Here is a 6,362-nt window from a genome sequence, read left to right as displayed (position 1 = left end):
AGCCAGCTGCAAGAAAGAGTTTGCCTCCAAGGCACAACTTTCTGCTCCCCAGGGGCCGCTCGAGAGGAAAGCGGGCATTCGCCGCCCGCCCTCGGACAAAACGCACGGCAAGCCCTCGAGCACAGCACAAGACACCTTCTCTAGGGAAACCCGCTACTACGTCTCCTTCGCCGCAGGTTTTTCTCGGTATCGTGGCCCATTCGACAAACAAAAGAGGGCGAGAAATGTTTTCATCTGCTCTAAGGGCTTTCGTAGAAGAGAACGACATCGAAAGGAGTTACTACGGGATTTAGGCTCGGCTACGCACGCTACCCCAGCGCCACGGACTCGCTTTCAAGGGTCGGTAACGTGCGCGTTTTTTGCGCTCGTATTCACGGAACGAACAGGCGCTTCCCCGAGGAGGAGCGTTCGTAAAAAACTCTGACGACGCGTTGCGAGGCAGCAAACCTAGGCGAGCAGTTCTTTACTGGGATCCCTCGGCTGACGTTTCTTCGGCCGCACGCTCGCGGTCAAAGGCGTCTTTCTCACGTCCCGCCGTCAGGGCCTCCCCAGCAATTCCCGCAGCGACTCCCCCCTCGGGACAAACAGCTCGAGGACACGCACGGTCTCGCTAAAAGAACGGGGGGGGGGGGGGGGACAAACGCGTGCGCTGCGCGTGGCACTCGCAGACCCGATCTTCAGGTCCAGAAGAAAACTCTCTAAAGCGGACCAGGCGGGCCAAAGAGGTCCCTTCTTTGCGCCACGCTTCTTTCCTCGCGCAGACGTCGGCCGCCTCTCCCCGCTCTCACGGGATCCCCTACCGGCAAGGGCACGGCGAAACGTTTCGGAAACGACAGCGTTTCCCAGAAGCATTTCCAACACCTTGGGAAAACAGCCGAAGGAGAGGCTCACGCGGGGCGCGTAACTAGAAAGAACGCTCCGCACAAAGGCCTCAAATGACCAGCCCGGAGCAGGGATCCCGGGCTCTCCGGGAGCGCAGGAGTTCTCACGTCCCTACTGAATAGAGCGCGCTGCCCGTGAAACACGAGACGCCGCAGCGACGCCGATCGTCGGAGGGAAGCCTGCAATAAGAGCAAAAGAAAAGCAGACGTTGAGGACAAAGACCAAGCTACGAGCCCCTCGCAATCCAGACACGCTTCTAGATTTACCGCCTATTTCAAGGCGCGCCTTCGGCAATTCCGTCCAATTTATTTTCCCAGAAGCCCGCGGCGAGGACGAAACGCCTCTCAAAGGAAGGTACGGCACAACCGCTCTGGCCTATAAACTACCGGTTTCGACACAGGAAAAGCACGGGGAAAGCGCTCGCGTTCCCCCCGAGAAACCACGTCCAAGCGGACCGATGAAGCAGGCCCCAAGTCTGAAAGCGGACCTAAAGGAGCCCGTTTGGCGGCCACGAGCTGGAACACGCCGTTCTCCTCCTCGCTAACAACCTCCCGTAGAGACCGGCAGCTGTACAGCGCCTTCTGCGCTACACGGAGGAGTCGGATACCGGGCAGATGCCGCGTCCTGAACGCGCAACTAGAGATTTGAACGCACGGACGTAAACAAACGCCCGTGACGTAGCGGAGGTCTAGCGTACTCACGTTTACCGTGCGTCGGTTCTCCTGCGCGGACGGGCCGTTCCACCTTCTTTACTCGTTAGCTGACAGACGCCCTAGGAGAAAGCAAAGAAAGGAAGAAATTCAGAACGAAATGAAACAGATCGGAGGCAGCCTCCAAGGCTTTGATCCATCCCCCCAGGCGGCCGAACCCCCTTTGCAAAGGCACATCTCAAAAGACGTGTCCTTCCGCGATCGCTGCGCTCCTGAGAGCCTAATAGTAGATGGTGCTTGTTAAACAGGAATGAGATGGTAAAACAGATGTTTCCCAGTCTCAAAGAGATTTACGGCATCTACGTATTATGATACACCAAAAAGGAAAAACAAGATGCATTTTTTTTTGGGGGGGGGGGGGGAGGGCGGGCGGTGGGGAAATCCTTAAAGCTTTCAACACCAGCATCTTAATACGGCTTATTTGCACCTTAATTCTGAAGAGAACGAGAAGGGGGGAGAGCTGGCCACAAAGGCGGCGAGGGAAAAAGAGGGAGGCAAAGGCAGACAGAGAAAGGGGACAGCGCAGGGCAGAAGAGGGAGAGGGAGGCAAACGGGCGGACGGGGAGCTGAACAGAGGCGCGGAAACAGAACGAGAAGGCTGCCGAGGGGGACGGAGGGCTGCAAAGGAGCCTGGCATTCAGCGACGGTATTTTACCGCTCCTCGCGCGTTAGCAGCCCCTTTCAGATGCTTAAGCCCAAATTCTCTCAGCCCTTCACAGCTTCAGTGCCCGCGGCATCTAGTTTCTCCACACTCTCCAATCTTCCTCGCTCTTTCCTGTCCTGCTCAAACCCCCCCCCCAGACCCCTTCTGCACTTACGCGCTTCCTTAAAACAGTATCGCCGAAGTCAACCGAACGGGCTGAGCCGCTCCTCTTCCGCTCGCCGGCCCTCGGAACGTCAGCCTGCAAACGAATCGGACCGCCGAGGTCACCGGCAGAGTCTCCTTTCGGAGCTTCGTCCCCGCCCCCCCCCCCAAGCTTTAACGACGGTTTCCCAAGCGGGGCAAACGCAGGGCCTCCCTTCAGCCCCGTAACGGTTGTTATCGCGGGCTCCCAAGTCGCCGTGACGACGCTAAGCGGCAAAGCAAGGCAAAGGCAGCTGGGGGCACAGCTTACCCACCTAGCCGCGAAAATTCCTATTTGAGGCCTCCCTCGCCGCTTTTGCCAGGCAAACGCACCGAAACAAAGCTCCCGACAGGCAGCTGAGGCTGCACACGGACCTCGGGGCCCCGCTAGCAACAGCGACGCCGGAGCCGCCGGGCTGCCAGGCGCTATTCCCCCACACACACACACCCTCCCCTGCCGGCCTGGCGAAGCGCGGCTTACGACTCACGAGTGCGGGAAGGACGCCGCCGAGCTTCCCGCGGCCGAAGGCTCCTCGTCAGGAGCGGGCAGAGAACCTTTCCGCCGGCGTTCGGAGTCCCCCGGCCGCTCTCGGCACCCGAGAACTTGCCGACAAAGGGCTGAGGGCGGGAGCCCGCACTTCCTCACGGCAGCACACAGCCGTTCCCCGACGTGCCCAACGCCTAGGAGTAGCGCAATTTATAAAGACAAAAACAGCACCGCTACAGGGCGTAAAGCCAAGCTGAAATTCCGACAGCCAAATCTTCGCGCCCGACAGAACGGGCCATGTGCATCGGCGCCTACAGCTCGAGGCTAGCGAGGCCTCGCGGGCGATGCTTCTCTGGCAGGCTGCGCAGCTGAACTCCTGCGTCTTGCCCGAGAGCGTGCGCTGCCCACAAAAGCACAGAGCGAAGGAAGGAAGGAAGGAAGGAAGGAAATAAATCGATTCAAAGGTCGGCAGAAAATCGTAACAATCCAAAGTTGTTTCTAACCGCAAAAGCGCATCTAATACACGAGAAGGAGCCTTAATTCCGCAAGGCTTTCACTTTTCTTCTAGCTGCCGCCTTCCTGCTGCCCCAAATGCCATTGCCAGGCAATCAACCTGGGGTCGCGCTAACTGAGCCTTCCTGAAAGCCATCTCTTCGTTTTACAATTCGCACGCTTCCCTCTCCCTCTGGCCACCTGACCGCCGTTCCCCTAAGACAGGAATTTGCTGCCTTGGGGCTCTTAAAGCACGACGCTTCGCAGACACAGAAAGTCACGCGCGCAGAAACGGATGGACGTGGCATCCTTTCTGTAACGCGTACGCACCTTCCGTTAGATGTCGGTCACCTGTTATTCCGATCGCTATTAACGGCGAACCTTCCTCGCCGGGAGGAACGGGCTTTCCCTTTTGGGGCGACGGAGACGGCTCTCGCTCGGTTCCTTTTCATTTTATTACTTTGGCTCGCTTACGTTTTTCTGGTCTCTTCAACTTCAGCCGTAGCAATGAATCTGAAATTAAATACCCTATCTTTCCTTTTCTACGTACGCGTGTACGATAACAAAACAAAATACAAACCACCAAAGCAAAACTAAGGCAGCTACGGTTAACGATAGCCGCAGGGTAACAACGGGTCGCTTAGTCCTCAGCGCTGCCTCCGGAAGGCCGAAATAACGAACGTTCCGCATCAAGAGTTACCTTAGTTACCCGGGCCAGAACGCCTCCTACTGCCGCAGCTTCTGGGGAGATGGAGGGTCCGCTGCTGCGTTCTTGCTTCCTCGTTTCAGCCCGCCCCTCCCTTAGGGACTAAGCGCAAAAAACCGCTCGCTCGTCCGCCTTTGCTCTTTGTCAGCATTTGCTATCGTCGGTTCCGCCTCTGTAACGAAGAGAGAAAATTGCATTTCGCTTCCAAGAAAACACTTCGACTGACGCGAGTTCTTTTTCTCTTTCCCATGTTTTTTCCCCCCCCGCCCCCCCTTTCTTTCTTTTTCCTTCTTTCCCTCAAAGGAAAGGTCTTAATACACCGCCTTGCATCGTACGTTACAGAGGAAACTGTTTGGAAACACTACAGGGCCGACGCCGCGCCGCAACCCTGCTCCGGGGCCCGCCTGCCCCCCGCTCCAGCCCGGCCCGCGCCGCCAACGAACCGGCGCCCTAAACGCCGCACACGCAAAACGCAACGTCGCACCCACGCTCCAGCACACCCTGCCCCGCGCTCCCGCCGCTCCGGCGCCCGGCCCCGCACCGCCCCCCCCCCACTCGCCCCGCACCGCCGCCTCCACGCAGCGACGGCCGCAGCGGGCGGGACGCAGCCCAACGCCCCCGAACCTGCGCGTTCGCCTCACCGGGGGCCCCACGTCCCTCCCTCCACGCCGCCTCCGCCCTCACCCGCCGCACAACCAAAACGCCCTCCCTGCTCGCCGCCATCTTGCTTCCCTGCCGCCGGGGGAGCCCGAGGGAGGGGGGGAGCAGGGGGAGCCCGAGGGGAGGGGGGAGCGAGGGGGAGCCCGAGGGGAGGGGGGAGCGAGGGGGAGCCCGAGGGGAGGGGGGAGCAGGGGGAACCCGAGGGGAGGGGGGAGCAGGGGGAGCCCGAGGGGAGGGGGGAGCAGGGGGAGCCCGAGGGGAGGGGGGAGCGAGGGGGAACCCGAGGGGAGGGGGGAGCGAGGGGGAGCCCGAGGGGCGGGGGGGAGCGAGGGGGAGCCCGAGGGGAGGGGGGAGCGAGGGGGAGCCCGAGGGGCGGGGGGGAGCGAGGGGGAGCCGGAGGGGCGGGGGGAGCAGGGGGAGCGAGGGGGAGCCCGAGGGGCGGGGGGAGCGAGGGGGAGCCCGAGGGGCGGGGGGGGAGCGAGGGGGAGCCCGAGGGGCGGGGGGAGCCGGAGGGGCGGGGGGAGCAGGGGGAGCGAGGGGGAGCCCGAGGGGCGGGGGGAGCCGGGGGAGCCCGAGGGGAGGGGGGAGCGAGGGGGAGCCCGAGGGGCGGGGGGAGCCCGAGGGGCGGGGGGAGCACAAAGGGAGGCGAGACCCGCAATGGCGCACTCGCGTGCTCGCGGCGCGGCGCTGCAGCCGGGCGGCTCACGCGTGCGAACCGCAGCCCGCCGCGGCAGCCCGGGGCTCCCAGCGAGCGCCCCGTGGCTGCCCGTGCCCGTGGCCGCTCCGTGAGCACCGGGAAGGGGCGACGAGCAGGCACCATTCGCTTACCCGTTCCCGAAACGGCGGAGAGCAGCGGCAAACATGGCGACCGGCACTGAGCATGTGCTCGCCGCCTGTGTGCGCACGCGCGCCCCCCCCACCGGGTGCAGTACCGCTTTTTGGACACCGGGTGGCAGCAGTGAGCGCGGCGGAACGCAGTGCGAACGCACGCCCCCCCCCACCGGGTGCAGTACCGCTTTTTGGACACCGGGTGGCAGCAGTGAGCGCGGCGGAACGCAGTGCGCACGCACGCCCCCCCCCCACCGGGTGCAGTACCGCTTTTTGGACACCGGGTGGCAGCAGTGAGCGCGGCGGAACGCAGTGCGCACGCACGCCCCCCCTTTTCGTGCAATACCGCTTTTTGGACACCCCGAGGGCAGCAGGGAGCATGGCCGGCCGCCGTGTGCATGCGCCACGGTGCAGTACTGCTTTTTCGACACCTGAGCGACACGTGTCGGTAAGGACCACACACACACACACACACACACACACCCCCAGCGGGCCACTGCTGCAGGGCGGAGAAGGCACAGGCACCTGGAAGTACAGCTGCTGGCCTGCCCCAGAGCACAACGCGAACGGCTGCTGGGAACCCCGCTGACAGAGAACCGCACCTCCCGCCACCTCGGGAGGCGCAACACGGTCTCCCAGAAGGCCAGTACGGGAAGACTGCACCTCCGGCATGCCCTGCAGGCTAAAACGGCTGCCGGGAAAACCCCTGCCAGAAAACTATAGCTCCCAGCGTGCCGTGCAGACTAAAAGGGC

The 6,362-nt window shown here is 62.5% G+C and overlaps 1 long non-coding RNA gene across 1 annotated transcript; it reads right to left on the bottom strand.

Annotated features, from left to right (window-relative positions):
• Window positions 1-1,582: 1,582 nt before the first annotated feature.
• LOC136995916 (uncharacterized) lies at window positions 1,583-2,997 on the bottom strand. Its single transcript, XR_010887429.1, has 3 exons — window positions 2,925-2,997; window positions 2,411-2,494; window positions 1,583-1,654 (listed from the first exon to the last, which is right to left on the bottom strand). It is a non-coding gene; the product is annotated as an uncharacterized lncRNA (long non-coding RNA).
• Window positions 2,998-6,362: the final 3,365 nt, after the last annotated feature.

This window comes from Apteryx mantelli, unplaced genomic scaffold, assembly GCF_036417845.1.
Source record: "Apteryx mantelli isolate bAptMan1 unplaced genomic scaffold, bAptMan1.hap1 HAP1_SCAFFOLD_176, whole genome shotgun sequence".
In the NCBI taxonomy this organism is placed as follows: Eukaryota; Metazoa; Chordata; class Aves; order Apterygiformes; family Apterygidae; genus Apteryx; species Apteryx mantelli.
Note: the sequence above shows the minus strand (reverse complement) of the source record. Positions and strands in the feature narration are given on the sequence as shown.